Source organism: Lemur catta, chromosome 17, assembly GCF_020740605.2.
Source record: "Lemur catta isolate mLemCat1 chromosome 17, mLemCat1.pri, whole genome shotgun sequence".
Classification (NCBI taxonomy): domain Eukaryota; kingdom Metazoa; phylum Chordata; class Mammalia; order Primates; family Lemuridae; genus Lemur; species Lemur catta.
Genome location: NC_059144.1, coordinates 32,971,469 through 32,995,594, shown reverse-complemented (window position 1 = coordinate 32,995,594; position 24,126 = coordinate 32,971,469). Strand labels below are relative to the sequence as shown.

General features: G+C 42.9%; 1 protein-coding gene and 1 non-coding gene across 2 annotated transcripts in view; both read right to left on the bottom strand.

Annotated features, from left to right (window-relative positions):
• LOC123622821 (SLX4 interacting protein) overlaps nucleotides 1–24,126 on the bottom strand; it is a 167,413-nt gene that overhangs the window by 87,463 nt on the left and 55,824 nt on the right.
• LOC123623001 lies at nucleotides 12,369–12,470 on the bottom strand. The gene has a single exon (XR_006729729.1). It is a non-coding gene; the product is annotated as a U6 spliceosomal RNA (small nuclear RNA).

The following is a 24,126-nucleotide window of genomic DNA, read 5'->3' as shown; positions in this document are numbered from 1 at the left end:
AGCTCTAAAAAAAAAAAAAAAAAATTAGCTAAGCATGGTGGTGCACACCTGCAGTCCTAGCTAGTGGGTAAGCTGAGGTGGGAGGATCGTTTGAGCCCAGGAATTAGAGGTTACAAGGAGTTATGATCATGCCACTGCACTCTAGCCTGGGCAACAGAGCAAGACCCTGGCTCAAATAAATAAATAGGAAAAAAAGAAAAGAAAAAGAAAATTCCAGGAATATAGCAAGGCCGATAAATCTTAACTTCCATAAGTCATTTCATTCCTAAGTAGAATTCTTTTCTACTCTATACATGTTAGTTGTTGCTTTTGTTATTACTCACGAGTATCAGATGAAGAAGAGGGAAAACAGGGGCAGGAGGAGGAGAGACTGTGGAAGGTGCAAATCCCACCTGAATGATCCAATGTCATTATGAAAACTAATTACATTTCAAAAATGATGATGTTCATCAAACTAATGTCATGTTCCCAACGAAGGGTCCATTTAAGAATGAAGGTTGTTTTTTTTTTTTATTGCCTTGATGCTCTTTTGTTTTAATTACAACTTAAGTTTGAAGTTGTGAGACTAGTACAGAGTTGGAAAACTTAAGCCATTTTGAATTAACTTGTAAGAACTCAGAATTATTTAATTAACTTCTTTGAAAGTGAAAAATAAAAATAAGTTATTCTCTTACCTGAGCAATAGTTCAACACCCATTAATGATCAATTACTCGGGAAAGCTAGAACCACCAGGTCTGTCAACACTTTTTTTCTTAAATTGGAACACGCAAGCCAGAGGATGACATTTGTGATCTGCTCCCAGGGGTGCACAGATAAGGCAGGCTGGGGGTTACTGTGCAATTACAGAGGCACCAGCTGTCCCTCTATACTTCTATTTCCCTAATGAAACAGCAGGATGGAATGCAAATGAAAAGGAGTAATTATATAAATGGGTAACCTTAAACACACGTCCATCTTTTTTAATTTTTTGGAAAGAAACCACTGACAAATGTAGGTAACTCTATTAGTGATAATTTACCTAAAAATACACTGTAAAGAAACCCTGGATTAAAACCTCTGATACAGATGATAATTTGGGGTTTCTAAGTTATGCTTCCTTATATTGAAGTCCAAGAGAGCCTTATAAAAATACCCTAGAGAAATAATTTTGAGTATAACCAAGTACCTAAAATAAAGTGATAAAGCATTTCCAGAGGCTGAAGAGTACCTTCCATTTGTCTTGCACTTTCTATAAACACCTTCCTTGGGGATGCAACAGAGTAAATCTTTAGGGCAAGAAGTAAAGGGCCTCACACTGAGTAAACTGAGAGGATTCTGCAGAAAGTTTAACGTGAGGCTTTTTCATTTTGTATCATAATGCAACTCTGCACACTAAAAGTCTGCTCAAAACACCTCTGGTTGGTAAACCTTGGAACTAGTCTTCCAACTAGTCCCCCCCAGCAACTTTCACATGTGTCTAGTATTTCTGCCAGAGTTTCTCTTTGTATTTTTAATTCCTTATTTTTATGGCTGTTGAAGAATGTATTCAAATAATAGGCTAGGAGCCTCGTGGGCAAGCTGGTCCTTCTGGCAACACTGTGAACTCTTTGAGGGGCAGGATTTTGTCTTTATTGGCTTTTATAAAGCAGGCATTGAGCACAAGTCCTGATATATAGTATGTTCACCTGTTCAGTGAAAGAATGAACCAGCAAAATACTGACTGATGCGTGAGCGTCGTGACTAGATGAGAACGTATCTTTTGATTATGGACAGAGACCATATATCTCACTGGGCACCTTGCTTTGGAGGCTGTTGGAGGTGGAATGGTGGCCCCTGTTGTCCACGTTCTAATCCTGGAACTTGTGAATGTTACCTTATTTGGGGAAAGGGGTCTTTTGTAGATGTTTAAGTTAAAGGTCTTGAGATGAAGAGATTATCCTGGATTACTTGGATGGGCCCTAAATCCAATCCTAAGTACCCTTATAAAAGGCACAAAGAGGAGAAGACAGAGACACAGAGGAAAAGGTGTCATAAAGATGAAGCAGAAGGATGTAGCCACAGGACAAGGAAGCCAGAACTCACCAGAAGCTAAAAGAGGCAAAGAACGTTTTTCCTTTAGGGCCTGCAGAAGCGCAGCCCAGCCGACACCTTGACTTCAGACTTCTGGCCTCCAGAACTACGAGAGAATAGATTTCTATTGTTTGAAACCACCTGGTTTGTACTTTGTTATCGTAAGCCCTGGGGAACTAATACAGAAGCCTACTAAAAACATTTCAGTAGATCAAAATTAATCTTACGGAAACAACATCTGAGTGGGGACCTGGAGGATGTATTTCAGACAAACGCCAGCATTTGCTAGTTAACGTTTCTGAAGTTACCTGCTACGCTGAAAATTGCTTTGAGAAAACACTACTGATTTTTATTTGCTCAAGAATTATATCCTGGCTCATCCCAAAAAGGATCACAGCAATTGACAGATCCGAACCCAACAATTCCCATACGCCTGCTGGAAAACTGACTTTTCATGCTTTGCTAAACCAAAGTGGAAATCATGCTTTTTCTCAACTATAAATTTTATCACCTGAACAGATATCCAGTTTGGTGACCAGACTTTTACCAGGTAGAAAACTGGGGAAGAGCCCTGGAGTATGAGGGAAGTGAGCGAACAACGCAAAGGTGTAAAAGTGCCCAGGTGAAATGAGGTACTCCCACTGAGGGAAGATGAGGCCTGAAACGCAGGATGGAACAAGAAGAACCAGCCGCCAGGCCAACAACCAGCTGGGGGACAGACTGCAGGGAGCCTTGAGGCTGGGCTCCAGGAATGCTGGCTGCCAGGCATTTACCCCAAGACCCCACATCCGCATTCGCATTCCTTTCTCAGGAAGATACTAAGAGTGTGCTCCACCAAAGAATAAACTCAGAAAGTGGAAGATGTAATGTAAGGAAAAAAAAAACAAAAAAACAGATCTAACATAGAAGAGAGGTGGAGCTGACAAGGAGATGTGCAGATACATCATGATGGCTTTGATAGCGGGGAAATACTCTTTAGAAGGACTTTATAGTTCATTCAGATAATTGTGGAGGAAAATAGTGATAGAAACAAAGAAAACTATATGCCCCCCCCCAAAAAAGAGGGAACTCCAAACTCCAGGATAAACAAACCACTATAATAAGAAAATATATTTATGGTATAGTTTGGCTAAGCAGTGAAAATACTTATATAATTACATGATATAAACTTTAAATACAGATTTAACCAAACATTGTGATGCAACTATGGAAGACAGAAAGAAGTTTCTGTGTGGGTAGGTGGGAAGCAAGAGTGTTAAATTCCCATCTACAAAAGTCAACAGATAATGTCAAAATTGGCAAATCAAGAAATTACAAGATTAATGGCTAAAAAGAGATGTCTTCTGAGATACAGGATTTTGGGATAGGAAGAAGTAGAGGCAAGGGTCTAATACTTTTCCTTAAAATCCTTGTAGTACTGTCATTTGGTATTTTATATAGTATATACATAAAAATGATTTTTAAATGTTAATTATAAAGAAACCACATTTGAAAGAAAAGAAAAAGGTAGGCTGGACCAGACTGTAAAGATTTTATTTTTAATAATGTTCCAAGAATTTGTCTCTTTATCATACAGGATACACACACACACACACACACACACACACACACACACACACACACACACGGGATCACTCTGGATCCAAAGGGGAGGATGGGTGCCAAGGGGAGAAACTGAGGTCAGTGATGCTAGTTAAGTGCCTGCTCTGGAGCCCCAGCAGCAGGAGATGACAGCCTGAACCAAGACAATGGCAGCAGAAATGACCAGGAGAAATGTCCAAGAAACAAGCAAGTGTGACAGGGCAGGAGATCAGACTTCTGGAAGTGCTGGGCTTCAGATGTGGGCAAGTACGAATCATTATCCCCATTTCTGAGATCTGTAGACTGAGGCTCTGAATAGCACGAATGGCAGAGCCCCAGTCCTCCTTCTCAGCACTGCGCTGTCTTCTGCAAACACATCACTTGGCTGATACTTTTGTAGTTCCACTGCCATCTTGCGCCCCCACAGGTCTAATAAAAACTTAAAAGCAACTCATAAAAATGTTAATTATTTTAAAACATCAAAGACATTTTTGTGCCTATAGCAAACTGAATTTCCAATTAGATCTCTTCCCTATGACTATTTTCTCATCACCACTGAGTGGGCCCCTGGGAGCCCTGTGTGTTTCTGACTTCATCTCAGGCCTGCTCATAGCGGATGGAACAATCCTTTCATGTTTCTCAGCAACACGGAACCAGGGCAGGGCGGGTGGGTGGTCAGGAGCATCTCCCTGCATGGCCACGCCTGTCACACACAAACCCGGGCACTGTGGAGCTGCAACAGAGCCTGGGAAGAGCCACGCTGATTCCCAAAGAGGAGCAGAGGACAGGAGCACTGCAGTGTCCCTCCCACCCTGGAGTTCTGCAACCCGTCCTTGTAGCTGTGTAATAAATTCCAGATGGACACAGCCAGACCATTTTACCACCCCCATGAGGCCTGCAGCTTTCTTCCCTCACAGGGCCCTGGCCTGCTGCTGTCACTGGGCCTTTCTGCTCTCTCTACACCTCCCAACCTGCAGTCTTCAGGGCCATAGGCCTGCTGGCCCCAGTCACCCTCCCAGGCCCCGCATCAGATCGGCCAGCCCAGCCCTCCCAGGCCCGCGTCGGACAAGAACAAAAACAAACCAAACAACCAGGCATCACTGTCTCCTCCTACCAATCCATTTTTAAAAAAAGATACATCACTTACTGTTTCACATCCTTTAAAAAATGGATTTAATATTAATAGATTCAAGTAAGAATTTGGTTGTAGCTACATGATAATGTGACTTCTTGTTTATATAAAGAGAGGTAACTCTTAAAAAGATTTCTTAATCTGCTCATGATTTTAAAGCTTAACATGAGCTTCTCACGTAATACATCCTCTAGCAGACAGCTCCAATGTATCACCTCCTGCCATAAATTATTCATCTATTCATTAAATCAGCACCGGGTGCGTGGTGCCAGGCCCCGGGGAAGGCGATGTGAACACGCATTCCTGCTCCCCGTCTTCCATGGTGCTTACTGTCTCATTTTAAAAACAGTTATCAGAGTTTAATGCAACATTTTAAAAGGTGAAGGATCTACTACTTTATTCGTCTTATAATTAATCTCACTCCATATAAGCATACACCTATAGACATGGAGAAATAAATTCAAAAGCAATTTGACTATGTTCACACACAGAGGTCAGTTCAAAGGGGAAAGATTTAGTCCATCTAATAATTTCGGAAATCAGTTACATGTGATTTGAATGAGTTCAACTCCCATTTCCCCTCTGTGAACTAGCTTACATGTACCTTTATCACTAGACACAAATTTAATATAAACTTCCACCAGGAAGAGAAAGTTATGGGCCATTTCTACCTCCCAGTGGTTATCACAGTATCTTATGGCAGAGTGTCCCTTCCAGGTGGAACAGAGCTTGGGATCATCTGGCCAGGGAAGCAGTCACTGTCACCTGCTCCATATATTGTACCCAACTGGCCCACCCTGTGCCAAGAGGGTTGATGTGGAGGAAAGACTTGACCTCTGTTTGCACTTGGGGTTCAGACACACGCAGGCAGGTCTAGCCAAAGCAGGATAGGATAGGGGCAAGGAGACACTGCAGTGTGACCTGGGCTCAGTGACAGCTTAGGGCAGTAGGGAAGGGTGTTGTGCACTCAGTGAGGTGGCTGTGACATGCTGTCCTACCAAACTCTGTATTCGCAGACTGCATAAGCAACCCTGTGGTGGGACCCCCTTCCCCACCACGGGGCCACGCCCTGGGGCATGAGAGATGACCCCTTTATGGATCTGTGGGTGGGTTCCTGTGGCATGGTGGATGAAGGAAGAACAAGGAGGGTGCTCTGTGGGGAAGGGGACCAGCCACAGCCACCTGGACTGATATGTGAGCACATGAGATGACTCCCCTCTCCAAGAACCCCTGGATCTGGGCGAGGGAAGGGCATTATAATGGGGCAAAGCATGTGGGTGAGAATACAACAGGTCAGTAAAATCCAAGTTTTAGTTTCATGTGCTGTCACCGGCACCCGCAGGCCCAGGAGGCCAAGGGCCATGCATGTCCCTCGCTTTGCTCCCTGTTGGGCTTCTTGTGGGGAAGGAAAGGGAGCACCCAGCCCCCAGCACAGCACTTCTACTCTGTGGGTGTGTATACTATGTTTCTTTATATTACTTTAAGAAAAGGCTGCATAGCTTTTAAAAAGGGGAGGAAAAGGCCAGGCACGGTGGCTCACTCCTGTAATCCTAGCACTCTGGGAGGCCAAGGCAGGACGACTGCTTGAGCTCAGGAGTTCGAGACCAGCCTGAGCAAGAGTGTGACTCCGTCTCTATTAAAAATAGAAAAATTAGCCAGGCATCGTGACACATCCCTGTAGTCCCAGCTACTCAGGAGGCTGAGTCAGGAGGATCCCTCGAGGCCAGGAGTTTGAGGCTGCAGTGAGCTACAAGGACACCACTGTACTCTACCCAGGGGAACAGAGTGAGACTTTGTTTCAAAACAAAAAAAAGAAAAAAAAGAGGTGGAGAAGAGGTTTGAGAACCATTGATTTATGTCACTGAGATCATTAGGAGGGCTTTAATAAGTGTTTGCAAGAAGAGCTAAGATCTCAAGAAAAAGGCAACACTAACAACTAATAATTCTATCACATTAACTGCAGCACAACCTACATTTTCTATTGACAGCAGAAGATCAAAACAGACATTTTCCAGTTTTACCTTAATAATTATCTCTGATGCTTGCACGTCACACATTTAATCAAGCCCATTTAGCGTCTCTGCACTGTTGAGCCCACCTCTCCCCTGCCGCCAGCTGTCACCCAGCGCATCTTGGTGATCCCCGTCACTTGCCACCGTTGCTTCTTCCTCTTCCATGTCTGTGGTTAATGGGAGTTCTAATTGGTTCCTTTACTGTGCAAGGACTAGATCTGCTCAAAGAAGGAAGCTGTCCTTTCTTGGTAACAGAGAGGTGGCACAGCAGGGGAGGTTCTGTTCCACTTCAGCACTGTATTCACTCAAAACATCGTAACCTCAGTCTCCTCTGGAAAATCTGAAGGGGTTGGTTCGGATCACGACTAAGACCACTTCCAGATTTTTTTTGTTCTAAGGAAGTGGTCAGACTTAAAGATAGCATCCTAACATACACATTCAGTATATTTTTATTTCAACATATTACGTAAAACTCTTTAGAATCTGGACATGCTCTAATAATAGATTTCCTGGTTAACTAAGGCAGGGTTACAACAATAAGACATAAAGACAGATCACAAAAGTTTTTTTTTTAAGTATCACTGAAATACATATATACTTTTTAAAAAAACTTAATGGATTATAAATAGTTTTAGAGATATAAATACCATTTATAAGGTCATTATGATGTGTTTTTTAGAAGCAGGTAACAGGGGTTAAGTTATTTAATCCAGGTTCCATCATAGGCTAAGGTGATAATTCTTTTAACTTATAATTGTGACAAATGGATTATTCTACACAAGACTGTTTTTCAGATAATTAATAATTGAAGCTACTCCTTTAAGCACTTCATGTTCATAATGAACACCAGGCACCATGCCTAGCACGAAGGAGCTGTTTCATAAATATCTCTTGAAGGAAGAGAGGAGGGAGGGAGAAAGGAAGAGAGGCCGGTCACTGAGGAGTGCCCTAATAAAGTGACACTTCCATGTGATCCTGACTCACACATGACTTCCTATAATAAAATCAAATGACCCATAATTCAGGTCTCTACTAATTACGGATTGATTTTTACAATAATTTGCCCATCTGTCCCCTTAGCTAATGATTGGCACTTCTTACTGCTCATAGTGTGCCCATCTCTAGCATTCCCTCTGCTCCTGAATTTTAAAATTTTCAGATTATCTGTTGTGCCGTAGAAAGCCAAATAGCCAAGTGCTTTAGAATCATATATAAAACAGAACAGACTTTGGGTAGATGCCCAGTACTGGGATTGCTGGATTGAATGGTACACCTGCTTTTAGTGCTTTGAGAAATCTCTACATCACTTCCCATGGAGGTTTACAGACTCACATTCCCACCAACAGTGTAACAGTGTCCCCTCTTCACCCTCGAGTGACAGGTACACTAAAAGCCCAGACTTCACCACTATACAATTCATCCATGTAACCAAAAACCACTTGTACTCCTAAGTCTATTCAAATTTAGGAAAAGAAAGAAAGAAAAAGAAACAAGAGAGAAGCAGTTGCTGCATGGAGACAGATGTGGGAGGAAGGAGCTTGGGCCTTGGTGTCCATATACGGGGATGCAGCACTACTTCCGGTCTTTTCCTGGTGACTTCTTGGTTCCTAGCACTCTAGTCCTGATGAGTAAGACTGCCATTCAGAGTAAGTGAGCTGCTCTTGACTCAGCATTTTAATTGATTTTTATTCATTTTCAGTAGCCTTGAGCAGGAAAAGACTAACTAGCTCAAGGATATTAGACAAGGGACTTATTAGTCTAGGCATCAGGTTCCTCAACTGTAAGTAAAGGAACTCTGACAGAAACACTAAGCTAGAAAGCAGGGGAAGGGTGACAAGAACTCCTAAAACAGCAAAAGGAAGCTTCTGGAAAGCCAATGATCACAGAGAACCACCAGCCTAGAATGAATGGAGCCAAGAAAGAGGAGTCCAGGCAGGATGACGCACAGAACAAAAAGAAAGACAACGGGGGAAAAAAAGGAATAGGAATATTACCTGCTGGGTCCAACCATGTAGAGAACTGGGTTGGCAACACTTTAACCAGCTGCTAGACAGTGAGGGGCAGATCAGAGAGACTGCCCTGCTAAAGAGAGCAGGCAAATGAAAACAAAAAAAGGGGTGGGAAACTAACTCAAAGAGAAAGGAAATATAATCAGAGTACACTGCTTGGCTCAGCAGTAAAAACTGTCATAATCATGTAAAATATTGTCATAATGAAAACACAAAGGATTCATAAAAACATGTCAAAATAAATATATCGAGCCTTAAATAATACTCAAGAAAATGCCAAATAAGCATGCTATTTAGAAATATGGAAGTTAAAAACCAAAAGAAACAGCTAAAAGGGTTTAGAGTAAATAATTCTGGGGATTGGGAATGGAGGATAGGCAGGGAATTACTGTTTTTCTTTCAGAGTCTATAATGTAATTTCCAAGATTAAAGACAGAAATAATTTAAGAAGAAAACATCTTCATACAGATGGTGTTGGGACAGCTGAGTAACCACACGTGAAACAATGAAGTCGGGCCCATTCTTTAAACCATATGTAAAAATTAACCCAAATGGGTCATAGAACTAAATGTTAAGAACAAAAACTATAAAACTCTTGGAAGAAAACATAGGCACAAACCTTCAAGATCCTGGTTAGGCAATGATTTTTTAGATATGATACCAAAAATACAAGTGGCAAAAAGAAGAAATAAATAAACTGGACTTACCAAATTAAAAACATTTGTGCTTCAAAAGCACACCATCAAGAAAGAGAAGAGACAACCCACAGAATGGAGAAAATGCTTTCAAACCATGTATCTGATCAGAATATATATGAACACTTACAATTCGACAATAAAAAGACAAATAACCAAACTTATAGATGGGCACAAAATTTCAAGAGACATTTCTCTAGATAATAAACAAATGGTCAATAAGCACATGAAAAAATGCTCAATATCATTAGCCATCAAAAAATGCAAATTAAAACCATAATTGAGACACATCTTCATACCACTATGATGGCTGTAAACTAGAAGACAGACAATAAGTGTTGACAAGGATGTGGAGAAATTAAAACCATCACACGTTGCTGCTGGGAAGGTAAAATGGTACAGCCACTTTGAAAACAGTCTGGCAGGTCCTCAAAAAGTTAAACAGAGTCACCATATGACTTGGCAATTCCACTCCTAGGTATATACCCAAAAGAAATGAAAACATGTAAGTGTACACAAAAACTTTCACACAAATGTTCACAGCAGCATTAGTAATAACAGTCCAAAAGTGGACACAGTCCAAATGTATATCAACCAATGAATGGATAAACGGAAGGTGGCATATCCATACAATGGTATATTATTTAATCATAGAAAGAAATGAAGTACTGACAAGTGCTACAACATGGTTGGACCTTGAGAACATTTTGCTAAGAAGCCAGTCACAAAATATCACATATTGTATAGCTCCATTTATAGGATATGTCCAAAATAGGCAGATTTATAAAGACAGAAAATAAATTCATGGTTGCCTAGGTCTAGGAGTGGGGACAGTGATGGGGAGAGAAATGGCAAGTGACTGTTAATAGGTATGGGGTTTCTTTCTGAGGTCATGAAATGATCTAAAATTGGATTATGGTGATGGCTACACAACCCTGAATATACTAAAAACCACTGAATTATGCGCTTTACGTGGATGAATCTTATCACGTACATGGTATGTGAATTATATCTCAATAAAGCTGCTTTTAAGAGTCTATAATGCAGTGGTTATTACACAGATGTAAACATCTATCAAAACTCATCCAACTGTACACTTAAATGGGTACATTTTATTGTATGTAAATTGCACCTCAAGAAAACAGATTTTTAAAAAATTTCTCTAATGCAATAATTTTACCGTGGTTAATTTATATAAATGTTACTTTCAGAACACCAGGCAGGAAAGAATCTGTGTTCAGCAGACATCCTCTGCCTTCATTAGAAAAAAGCCTCTAGCGCTGGTTGGAGAACGGCCATCCGGAGTGGCAAGACTCAATTTCCGGCAGGAAAGCAACGATGTCAGTTTAATCAACATTTTCCTGAAGCCAGTAAGTATATCTTTCTAGCAGAACATTAATTTTTCTAACTAGAACTCTTATTTTTTTAAGTATTATTTATACTCAGTTTGTTTTGTGGGACAAATACAATTTCAGCTTAAAAACATAAAATTCTCCTTCTGGAAGGACCCTGCGTATAGCAAATCCCTTATTTGACAGAGGCTGAAACTGATTAAGGCCTAGAGAAGTTAGAAGACTTGCTCCGGCTCACACCGATGGCAAACGGATGAGGCTGGTGAACAAAAGCCCAAGTATCTTCTCAGCACCTCCAAGAACGGCAGCCCTAGCATCAGCACATACTAAGGGCTTCCTACATACCCAAGTGCCCTTCTTTCTTATTCTTCATGTCAACACTATGCAGCAGGGACTAGTATCCCCTGCTCCAATTTACTGATGAGAAACATAGGCACTGAGATGTTACAGGAAGCAGCTACAGTCAAGGAGCCAGTAGTCCAACTTGGGACTCTGGGACTCTAACCCATAAGACATACCCCTCTCCCTAAAAAGAACACTTCACATTTTCATTTCTTTTAATAAATGTTGGCATTTTTCATTTCTAACATGCGGGAAGATACTGAAACATCGCTTCTGTTAAAATATCCTGTTTATCCCCCACTTTGCAAGGCCTATGTCTCTCCTTTGTCTTGAATCTGGTCCTGCCTCTCCCTTCTCTCTCTCTCTGAATCTCCCCTTATCAAGCCACAACAAGAGGCATGATGGTACTCCTGGCCTTTGGAAGTGCCACAACACACAGGTATGGCACCAACCATGGGATGGCAGATATTACAGAAGTGATCTTTTTTGGGTGGTACACATGGAAACAAAGAACCAGTAAGAGATTCGATGGCATGGACTCAAGAGAAAAAAAATCGGTTTAAAACAATTTCACAAATTCTTATGAATGCTTTCTCAAACGCAAAGGCTTGACAATTTAAAATGACCAGGGTGGACATATGTACTTCTTCCCATGCTCATCCAAACACATTAGCCTAGCAGGTTTGAAGTTGCAGGCTGACCTAAAAGATAATCTTGAACTCCAAATAAATCTATTAAATATTGTATAGATTGAAAGGAAAGAAAAGAAGACCTCTCTGAGAAGCAATACCATATTTGGTCTTAGGAATCCACTGGGATGTAAAACATAGACAAAATTATGGGCCACTTTAGAACAAAGCTGTAACTGCCCAGACATTTTTCATTCTGTGAAAGGGAAAGAGGAATAAAAGCCAATGGAGACAACCTAAGCCACTCTAAGATGTGTTTTGCTGATGCCAGCAAATTCCTTCTAAGAAGACAAGGCAGTGAACTTATTACTTGATGTTTCTATCATAGCTGTCTTCAATGGGGTGAGCTTGTGGGTTGCTCCACTTTAGACTCATTTGATGAATAAAGCAATGAATCTGATTTGTTATAAAACATCCCAGAATGAACACGTGCAAACACACACACATCTTAGAAGGCAGAATGCTCACTCCTGAATGCTGTCAACACTTGGGATTTTTTTTTTTTTAACATGACACTTCACAAATTTGTGTGTCATCCTTGAGCAGGGGCCATACTAATCTTCCCTGTATCATTCCAATTTTAGTACATATGCTGCTGAAGCGAGCACAGGAATTGGTTTTCTGTAACAGCCCCCAGAGTCAGTTTATAAGCCTCACAGGCAAACAAATCTCATTATTTTAGAGTCATACCCTCAGCTTTGCTCAGTAACATTAACCTCCTTATTTATCTATGATCATCAATAGCCTGCTATTTTTTCTAAACTGAATACTAAACTTCCCCTTCAAAGGATAAAAACTTACAAGCATTTACACTCACTGTATATGTATACACCTAAACATGCCAAAGACAGCACTACTGGGTCACACAGATACTAAGGTGAAGAAAAAAGTAGCTGCAAGAAGCAAGTGAGAGAGGTGTTCTCAGGTGACTACACTGTAAAACCAGGCGCAAAGACTATTTTCTTAAATTATCAGCTTTAGGAAAGAAATAATTGAGGCTGGGCACAGTGGCTCACTTATAATTCCAGCACTTTGGGAGGCTGAGACAGGAAGATTGCTTGAGGCTAGGAGTTTGAGGCCAGGCGGGGCAACATAGCCAGACCCTATTTAAAAATAAAAAATAAAAAAAAAATTAGCCAGGCATAGTGGCACGTGCCTATAGCCCCAGCTACTCAGGAGGCTGAGACAGGATGATCATTTGAGCCCAGAAGTTTGAGGCTCCATTGTGCTATGATCACACCACTGCGCTCCAGCCTAGGTGACAAAGAGAGACCCTGTCTCAAAAAAAAAAAAAAAAAAGTTGATATTCTGATACTAAACATACAAATAGACCTATAATAATAATATATGCAAGTATCTTAAACTTTCAACTAAAGAAAGTTTTTAAATTTAAAAAAGCTATCATATAGGTACAGTATTCAGGCCAGTGAACTGATGAGCTATGCTTATGAATTTTATACAGAAGACATCATTTCCTTCCAAATTACTTGAGAAATATCAGTTTCCTAAGTCCTTAATATATCCACATTATAACTGTGTTTTGATTGGATTTCACTTGGAGTAAGGAGCCAATGCTATTTTAAATAACCCAAAACAAAGTAAAATTGGTGATTACATTATTGGACTTTGTACTTGTTTTAATTTCTTGCTGAACTTTGGAAAGCAACTCCACCGTTTCAAATGCACACCTGTTTCACCAGAGAATAATTTCTCAAAAAATGCTTCAGCTGAAAAATAAATGTGAGTCTAATTTAATACAAAATACATCCACCTTTGATTTTTGTCCCTCAGTAGTGTCCTATTTTCTAAAATACTTCAAACAGAACCAAATTCAGACAGCCCACATTCCTAATCAAAGAACAGGTCTGCAAGCCAGGGAGACCTAGTGTCCCAACACTGGTTTTGCTGCCAGCCTTACTCAAGATCACTTACCCTGACACACAACAGATGCCACGGATTGCTGGGACATCGCTCAACCTGCAAAGTATTAAACTGCAACGAAATGCACACTGCACTAAGTTAATACTCACCCTATTTCTGTTATCTCTTTCTACGTAAAAACTACTTTCACAATATACTAATTGTTCCTGGGCTTAAAAACCTCCAATCCTCAAAGTTGCCTCAAATAATTTCCCTCAGCTTGACGCAAGTTAACTTGACAGTGAAGAAATACATTTTTTTTTTTTTTTTTTTTTTAGCCACATTAAGGCTCTCGTGTGGCCCATTAGAAGTGTTTGGGATTATTAGTACGGTTATTAAATGTTTAATGCATTATACAGAGGGTGATCTTTCCGTGCTATGAGAACTTTAGTATGCTCTGATCAGAATGCTCAACTAACTGTTTGCAGATTTTTGCACTTGGTGCCCTAACATCAGTTAAAATGTGGAATACAAGAGGAAAGAATTTAGCCAAGGGCTTAACAGAACAGAGAAAGAAGTTGGGGCAAGAGTCAGCAAACAGGAAACATCTTCTCATTTGTCCTGATGCCAGACAGTTGTCCTGGGGCAACTTTCAAAATCTGGGAAAACACATCAAACTAGAATACACCTCGAAGGACACATGTTAAAAAGTTGGGGCCAGGAGACAAACCCACTGCCTCCCCTTTCCCCCTCTCCCGGGGTGAGTTATGTAACCAAACCTACAGGGCACCCTTCTTTGCACTTTTCTCAGAGTAGTTTGCAAAAGCTCCAAATGACTGTCCTCACTATAGTTAGGGTCACTGCTTTGGAAACTGTACAAAAAAATACCACCCAGAAATAATAAGAGCTGACGGGAATTATTTTTAAAGATTTCCTTTTGGCACAGGTTTATCTAAAGAAGGCAACTCCCTTTGAAAATTATATACAACGTGGTGTTCTCCTTAAATCACTGAGCTGAAAGTATGGGGGTCTAAAGTATAAGTCCAGAGACTCATGTGGGCCACTCTCCCGCCACTGTCCTTGCCAAAAGCCACAGGTGTCCCAGGGAAATGCACATCTTAAGTGCCAGGCAGCTGCTGTGCAGAACACTAGCTTCTTTGCTCTGCTACAGAGGCAATGACCAGTGAGAAGCACAGCCAGGACTCTCCTGGCCTTCTCACCCTTCCGACCAGCCAAAGCCCTAGGCACGCCAGAGGCAGCTCTAATGCAAAAGGTGCCCCCCGCCAAGCCCTCCTCAAAAGCCTTATATCCCCTAAACCCAAGGATATCCTTGCCCACCCGGCATCTTCTAGCCTCAAGTCCGTCCAGTGCCCTAAGGCTTCACTCAGCCAGCAGCCCTAGGATTTTGTAATTCCTTTACTACCATGAAAAGGGCCCAGCTAACACTCCCCGACCTCAGTGATGTTTATGCCTAAAATGGACAAGGTAGGAAGTGATGTCTGCCACCTCATCCCAACCTTCTTCCTGCTTGCCTTTGATTTATTAAATTTAATGATTTCATGCTTGTTCAGCCTCGAAGCTTGGGTTCTGGGGTAAGACAGTCCAGGTGTAAATCCAAATCAAACTACTACCTCTGTGACCCTAAGCAAAGTTCCTAACCTCCTGTGCCTTCAGTTTCCTTATCAGTAAAATGGAAATAATCATCATATTTAACTCATGGGATTAGTGGATATTTCCTGAGATTAGACCATGTAAAGCCCTTGGTACGCTGCCCAGCATACAGGTATTACTCCAAAAAAGTGAGCTAGGGATATTCCTCTGGGAGGTCTCTGTTTTTGCCTCCCTGAGTTTTCTTCTACTGCCAGGTCATCGTTTTGGACTGGAACAGGACAGGAATCTACAGAACAGTCACCCGAGGCAGAAAAGTCCTGACACAAATTATTTTGTAACACAAAGTAATTGACTGTAGTGGGGACAGAAACCACAGTTTCTATTTCACCTTAGTCTCATTAAGAACCTTAAAGTGACATAATACTAGGGTGACAACACATTAATTCACTGACCAGGACACTTTTGAAACTAAAAAGGGGTGCTACTAATAATTATGCCAAAACAACGAGGATGACCCTTCTTAGCACCCACTTGTAAATTCTGTCAGTATCAAGTACAAACTATGATCCAAGGTCAAAACCCAGCTGCTGTCTGTTTTTATAAATAAAATTTTACTAGAACACAACTATGATCATTTGTTTACATACTGTCTGTATCTGCTTTTGCACAACAATGGCAGAGTTGAGTTCATGCAAGAGAAACTTTACGGTCCACAAAACCTAAGAGATTTGTTATCTGTCTCTTTGCAGAAAAATTTTGCCAAACTCTGTTCTAGACTCAAGTCACTCAGCCTTCCAAATCCCATAGTCTCACATTTGTGTGCTATTCTGACCAAAAAAAAAAAAACAGCAAATTACTTCTCTTATGATAAGCATGGGTTTTTACTATGTGGCAATTCCATGTTAAAAATGAAACTAAAATTTATCTAAACACAGCTTCCTCATGGGCACCAGATTTCCAGAGGATTCTGTCAAACTAGAAAGAATCCAAAGTAGGGATGACTGAGTGTGATGTCTGAGAACATTATATACAGAATAGCCAAAGGAACTCAACTAATTAATACAGAAGGAGAGAAGATTTGGTGTTGGTAAAGGCAGGACTGTGACAGGAAGGGCTGTCACATGCAGAGTGTGTCAGCATAACGTGGTGACTCAGGGCTCTGCTCTCAATCTGACCACCTAACTGTGGCCCTTTTACCTTCTTCAAGCCTCGTCTGCGAAACTGGGGTAGGAACAGGACTTGCCACACAGGGAGGTGGTGAGCGTTGGGTAAGGTGGAAAGTGCCCGGGTGCTGCTACTGCTTTTTGTTCAATTAGCTATTTGTACTGTTGTTATTGCTGAAGAGCTGGTGGACATATCCTGCTGACAAAATTAAAACAACGTCAAGTAGGTTTCAAGGAGGCAGATTTCAGCTCAAGGTGAGGAAGAGCCTCATCATCTTACTGCCTGCCTGGGAGTCAGGTGAATCCCCAGGGGCACTATGACCCTGGGGCAGGGAGGATGCGGAAGGGACTGCAGAAGGGTAAGAATCTGAATAAATGACTTTCAGTGCATTTTCCTCTGAAACTATGATTAAGAAAGCTTTATGTGTATCCGAAAGATGAATACACACCATCAGCCCCATCTTATTGAGGAAATAAGTATGATACACCAGAGATTACATGGGTGTCAGCAGGTTATGAGAACATATTGCAAACTTTTTAAGTTCTAAAGAACCATCAGCAACTTAGAATAAGAAAACAAGCTGGTTCCATTTCTCCAGAAAGGTCAATGGCAGGGCAAGAACTCAGCACCAAAGCCATGGTGCTCTGATGAAGTAACCCAGGGAGTGGGCCAGTCTCCAGCAATAAACCCAGTGGTTTGGGCTGGCAGGACCCTTCAGAGGTACCACTGTACCCAATTCATGCCAGGCCCATTCATCCTGGGCCCATTAATGATTTGCCAGGTGCCTGAAGCTACAGCCGGGCTCCCTTCCGCTGCACCCCACGGACCATGGCAGGCAGACAGTACCCAGGACGAAAGATACACGTAGCAGCAAGGAACATGGCTCATGAACTCTTTAGCACCTCAAGGTCATTAGTTCAGAGTTTGAATACAGATCAAGAGTTTTTAAAAACTAACTAACTAAATAAATAAATAAATAAAAGAGGAACAGGAGGAGGAGGAGGAGAGAGCATGGCTTTGCTGTAGAAAATCACAGTGGAAACACCAAGAGTAACGTCACTGAGGCTGGGAGCGGACAAATGGGTAAACGTAGTGTACTACTGGAACACATACAGTCCATTTTTTCTTTTTGAATGATTAGCATGAATGTCTTTTCATAAGGTTACTGAATCTTTGATACCATCCAGCTCAAGTCATCTCCCCCAGGTGAGGGAGGTGCACTGGAACATACAACTGCTTTCGCTCTCATGGTACTTGAGTTTATAAAGCACAACCACTTACAGGGACTAGTATGGTGGGTAGTCCTACTCCCATTCCTGCAGATGAGGAAACTGAGGTTCATAGAAGACCAGTGACTTGGCCAATGCCCCATGGCTAAAGAGTAAGAAAGGAAACCGCAGTGTGCCACCCCGACGCCCTCATCATCACGTTATTAGACAGCTTTTGAGAGCCGGAAACCTCAGGCTGGGAGGAAGCTGAAGTGGGGAGAGAGGGAGGAAGACATGTTAGGCCCTTTCTCAGACATTACTTCCTCACACCATCCTCATGCCAACCCTGTCGAGTGTGAACATGCTCCTCGGAGTAGCAAAGTGAACCATGAGGGGTCAAGTCCAAGATCACACCAGGACTGGCTGACAGCACTAGTCCCCCTCCCCAGGGCTGCCTGGAAGCAGGTATGGAGGCACTGAGCACCGGGACAGCCCTGGAGGCAGCTCTGCACCAGCTCCTGGGAACGAGGTGCCAGACCAGGACAGGAGCCACAGAAGGGGACACGGCAAGAACTGACCAGGTGACCGAGGCATCATGAGGAAAGAGGACAGAGGGTGGGGGTGGGGGTGGGAGAAGGAATGGGATAGATGGCCAGGAGGATCTGGTACCTCAGACTCACGTTTCTCCCCTGCAGCAGGTGGGGTCAAAGCCCCAGAGAAAGCCAATCTGAAAGCAGCCAGGGGAACATATACCAATCAGCGGTTTGCAGTCTAGTCTTTGATTTGATGGGAACAGAAAGCAGCTGAACCCTGTGAAGCAAAAGCAACCTAAGTGCCCTTGGAGCAGCACCTGCCTCCCCTCAGCGGCCCGTGCTCTCATTTTCACCTGGTAGGGCTGTCCTGACCCTTCCATCAGCTTTCCCCTTGTGCTTCTCACTAGTTTCTAGAAAGCTGGTGGGAGGTGGCGATGAGGGTTTGAACCTCTGTTGGAGCTTTCCTGAGCCCAGTTCCACGGCTGCCTTCACAGCCAGGCCACAGGGGCAGGGAAGCCTTTAGGATGAGGCCACCACACAGCGCCCTGCTGCCTTCCCAAGCCCTGCCGTGCATGCTGGCATTAACGGTCGATGTGCAGCAATACTAGCCAGGTGCTCACCCCCTGCCTTCCTTGGAGTGCGAGCTGGCAGAAGAACGATCTGGCTTTGACCTGTGCGGACCTGGGCATGAATTTCAACTCTGTCATGTGCCTTAAATGAAAAATGAGCACAATTATTCTCTCAGGAGGCTGTAGTAAAGAGTCAATGAGACTGCACCTGCTAAAACCTGGGACTTTCTGTTTGGCACAGAGTAGCCAGTGAAGAGACTTGCTGAAAATTAGCTCCATTTTCTCCTCTTCACCTGGTACTGGGGAAGTGAATGGCATGACGTAGGTGCACAAGGTAACGATCCCCTCCTTCCCTACTTCTGCATTCATCATCTATTCTGTCTCAGAATCTTCCATTGGATGCCTGATAAATGCAATATACAGGGGCAAAGGTTACATTCCAAGGCCTCCCAGGCTTGCACAGGCACGTCCGGAACAACAACATTTACGTATTAGGCACACAGAGTGGAATCAACCTATACAATGATCAGGTTCTAAACTCGGTAAAAAAATGTCTATATTAAAGATGACTCCTAAAAATATCCTGAACTAGTTTTGCTTTTCCTCCCGTGTTGGAACAAATCACCGTTTCTTTGGTTAAGTAGCAGATAATATAGCTGGCTTGCATTTGGGGACCATGTTGTAAGAAAAATCCATCCTATATATTGTACAGTGGCATCACACTCAGCGTAGCAGGTGCAAGCCACCAGCGTGGATCCTGCAGCTTCCATCACGTACAGGGAAGTTCACATGTGGCTTCTCACCTTGTCTCCCTAACCAGAGTTGGTTCTGCCCCGAACACTGCCCACCACCCCCACCCTATCCTACCCCCAACCCTATCTCCTACCCCCACTACTTATACTATTGCTTTCTCCAACCCTCCTTTCCCTTTCTCTCTGGAGTCAGAACGGGTTCAAATCATGACAGTTACTCATCAATATTCTTACTCATCATATTTGACCTTGAATTTCTCCAAGGAGAATGGCAAATTCATAATACTGACCCTCAAGTGATTATCATGAGGATAAAAATCCTATAGCAGTGTCACAGGTGTAGTATCTCGTACACAGGTGGCACACGGTCTGTTTCCCTTTACCAGTCAGGAAGGGGGACTAATAACTGCTCTGACCATTTTCTTCTTTTGAAAAGAAAATTTTAAAATTTTTATTATACAGTTTTTCTTACTTTTTAATTCTGCCTGTTTGAGTTAATACAAACAGGCTCAAAAATGACCAGTGACTGTCAATAACCTTGTTATTAATAATTCTGCACCTATAACTTTAATAGCTGCACAATAAGCTGTTCTATAGCTTTCTCTAAGTTTATTCATCAACCCAATGCTGGACCAGCTGTCTCCAACTTTTCACCATTGTAAATAATGTTCCAGTGGACATCTTTCTGCATTAAAACTTTGTCCACAGAGTGAATGGGTTCCAAACCACTTTTTAAAACCACTTATTTTTTGTTTTAAGCAGGAGAAAATCTGGCCTGCATCATGGTGATATCCCACCAAGCTTGGGGAATGAGGCACAGAAGAGAGACTACCTAGTTCACACAGCTACCACGGCTGTCCCACTTACCAGCCACTGTGCTCAGACATATCACAGCCCCACATCAGCACACTTTTGTCCACAGCGGCCAGACTGCTCCATGGTGCACTTTGCCGGCAACGTTCAACTCAGTGCATCTTAGTCATGTCATTTTCCATTCAGGGCTTTAGTTCCTTCAGCTGTAAAACTACAAGCTGGAATGAGATTATCTCAAATGCTCCCCACCACCTATAATTACAACTGAACGATTGGGTCTTGGAAAAAAGAATAAGCTTTATAGACCAGCAGTGACTTTCCGCAACAATTTTACAGTCAGATTTCTCCAACGCTGAACTACAAGCTGACACCAATCATCGGGGCAGCTATGAGCGACCCTGTGCCCCCCGGCACTAGGTCAGACGCTGTGGGAAGAATCACAGGACAGGGGACGTGAAGCCCCGATGCAGAGTGGAAGCGGGGAAATGAATCCATCGTGGAGCTGGTGAAGGATGCTTACAGAGCCTCTCTCGGCAGCCCCGACCTCAGCACGGCTCTCCAGGGGAGACCACAGTCCAAACGTGTCTGCCGACCCGCATGAAGACGTGAGGCTGGGAAGTTTCACAGCCACCCGAGTTAGACCTCGAGGCCCACAGGGAACCCCCTCAATGGAGAGCCACTTACTTGGAGTCTTTGGCCCTTCCCAGAATTTACTTAATTTGACTATCTGCTTTCCCAGGCCCCAGCAGATGGGAACCCAAATAAGAGAGTTAGAGGCAGGCTCCCCGACAACAGCAAGAGGGGAGAGCTGGCAGGCGACCGTGAGCAAAGCAAGGCAGTCTCGGGCCATTTACAGCAGGAGCGCGTTGCCAGCAGCCCCTGGGAACATTCATGGCTATAGCAATTAGTGTGCAAAAGATCAGATCAATCCACACCAAGGTTAGCACACCTCATTTAAGATGGGGAAATCTAAATCTGCAAGGTTTTTTAGGATATTTGCTGTTAAAAGCGTTTCAAATAAAAAAGGGATACGCTTCAGTTATCTCAAGGAGTCACCCCTGTTGAGTGTCTCACATGCAGAAGGTAACACAGAACAAGGGCAAACTAACCCAGGACAAATCATGTTAAAGGAAAGGTTTTCGGGGCTGGGCTGTCCTAGGCTCTGCCCATGTTGGCATTGTGCCTGGCACTGTGTTAAGGCCAAACTAGGTGTGTGCAGAGCAGGCGATGCCCCACAGGCAGGGCTGTCTGTGCACACACACTGGCTGACTCCAGCCCCGTGAGGCTGGGCCCCCAGGCCTGCCGTGTGGCCTCTCTTACAAACCCTAACTCCCGTCTCTTCCTCCCCTTCCCCTAGATGCAAACCAGAAACGGAGGATTTGCTAACAAACAGTTAGGCATGTTTGCCTCTAGCCTGGGGAAAGCCCTTTGTCCTTGCAGTTCCTCGGCCTGGAACACTCACCTAACTCTTCACACGACAGCCTCTTCACATCCTTCGGGTTTCAGTTCAAATCTCACCACCGCACCTAAAGGCCTTCCGTTGCATCCTCCATCCCACCATCCAATTTCCTTCGTGTGTGCTGAGTGCCCCTACTCTCCTACTCTTATTCTCTCAGCCACGCTTGCCTCCCTGCTTGTTGAGCACACCGGTCTCCCATAGGCCCAGAACACTCTCCCCGAGACACAGCTGCGCTAACTCTCTCACCTCTTCAGGTGTTGTCAGCGAGGCGCTCCTGGGCCACCAGATTTAAAATCACAGCTTTACTTGAAGTTTGCTAAGGGAGTAGATCTTAAGTGTTCTCACCTGCCCTCTGCCCCCACACAAATGGTAACTATGTGAGGAGATGCATGTGTTTAACTGGCTTGTGGTAATCATTTCACAGTGTAAAAGTATAGCAAATCATCACGTACACCTTAAATCTATATGGTTCTTATTTGTCAATTACACTTCAATAAAGCTGGGAAAAACTGCAGCCTGTCCGCTATTCCCAGCCTCACTTCTCGTGATACCTTTTACCTTGTTCTACTTTTTCTTGTTGGATAGTACTTCCCACGTGTCAACACACTCTATAATTTATGTACTTATGTTGGTTACTGTTTGTGGTCTGTCTCCTGTACTAGAATGCGAGGCCCATAAGAGAAGAAATGTATGTTTGTTGTGTTCATTGACATATCCCCAAGGGCCTCAGCAGTGCCCTCGGTAAACATCTGATGTTGAACAAATGATTTCACAGTAATCACAAATATCTTCTTGCCTGTTTACCTGATTACTTATTTACTGTTCATTTCCCCTCAAGATAGCCAGAGAGCATGAGCAAGCAACATGAGGCAACAGCCTGTCTTGTTTAATCCACATGCCCAGCATGTAGGAAAGCATCTGACACATTGGAGGTGTTCAGGAAATTTACGAAACAAAAGAAAATACCGTCAGGCTGGGTCCAATGTGGGCCTTTCTACAAAGGGACTTCATGGTAATCCAGCTACCCTTTTCCCCTGATTTCCTGAAAGAATCTTAGCCATCTGAAAAGGAATCATTATTTTAACTAACACAATCACGATGCAAAAATAATTATTTCACTTATTCTGCATCCCAAATTTGGAAGTCAACTTCAGACTGTAATTGCTGCCTAAATCCCAGTAGTAAACAAACCAGCTTTGCGTTTTATATGTTACCATGAGGCTCTCCAGGTTTGCTCTTCGGAGCCAAAGAAATGTTGACACAGTTGCACACCAAGTTTCAACATGCTGATCATGTTAAAATAGTGCATAAGAAATATTTTTCCACTTTATAAAAAGCCAGACTGTTTACATGCTTAAGTGGCCAGAGACTTTGCTATCTGTGTGTGGTCCCGAAGTTTCAATATCATGACCATGAACACAAAGTGGAGCACCATGCAACAAACTAGTTTATGTAGTTCCACAGCCAAAACGTGAATCAAGATGTTACCACACAAGGACTCATAAGTGGGTAGGTTGAAGGGGGGTAGGAGGGAGTTATTAAAATCTAATTTTAATGTATTTTTGAGGAAAAAGAACTTAATAGAATTGGATTAGATTTATACATATAGAATATAAAGAAATATATTAAATAGAAAGTGAGAGAGAGAGAGTAAAAGAGAGAGAACAGAAAGCTCACAAGGTCTTTGGCCTACAGATTTCTTGTCGAGATCACACAGAAATATGCTGAGCACAGCATTAACTACAAGCGGAGAGTCAAGTGGTAGAAAGAGCTATGAAATGGTTACCAAACAGGAATCTTCAGCACAAACATGAGAGCTGAGAGGCGTTACTTCAGCTTGGCCCAGTAGCTTAGCACAGGCCTTGCGCAACCTCCCGGGAGCACCCACCAGGGGAGGGGCCCCAAGTTCACAGCCCAGCCGAAAGAGAAGACATGCCCGGTCTCCTATGTCTTTCCCATTCCCCAAGTAGCGCTGGCTTTCGTCTACAACCATTTAGTCTTTCTTCAAGCTAGAAATAGAATTGAAGCAGGGGCTCCACCCTGTCCAGACAAGATATAAGTAAAAAGAGACCTCACAGAAAGAAAAATTATCTACATCTGACTAAGTGAAGACATGCACACATTGCCAGAGTCTACGGTTTAAATGCTCAAGACAGTTTCTGGATCCTGGGCTGTTTGCATTTATCATTCCTCTAAGTCCCCAAATGCTTCAGGTTAGCAAGGACTGCCGGTTCTCACATTTTTAATAGCTCTCTGCTTGAAGAAATTTCTCAGTATGCTGTGTCTAAACAAAAA